The following is a 210-nucleotide window of genomic DNA, read 5'->3' as shown; positions in this document are numbered from 1 at the left end:
TCAGCCAAGTGCCGAGACACGTGCAGCAAACGGCTGCGCGTGACCGACGCCCAGCCCTGCGCCTTCCGTTCCGGGAGCACCCTACTTGCGAGCCCTCCGCACTTCCGGGAGCGGGACCTTAGCGGGGCGGGACTGGAGCGGCGGCGCACGCGCAGATAGCAGGCCCCGCCCCCACGCCGGCGCCGCGTCTGCGCAGGCTCCGGCAAGCCT

Source organism: Neovison vison, chromosome 5, assembly GCF_020171115.1.
Source record: "Neovison vison isolate M4711 chromosome 5, ASM_NN_V1, whole genome shotgun sequence".
Classification (NCBI taxonomy): Eukaryota; Metazoa; Chordata; class Mammalia; order Carnivora; family Mustelidae; genus Neogale; species Neogale vison.
The sequence above is the reverse complement of the archived record's forward strand: the minus strand, read 5'-3'. Positions refer to the sequence as shown.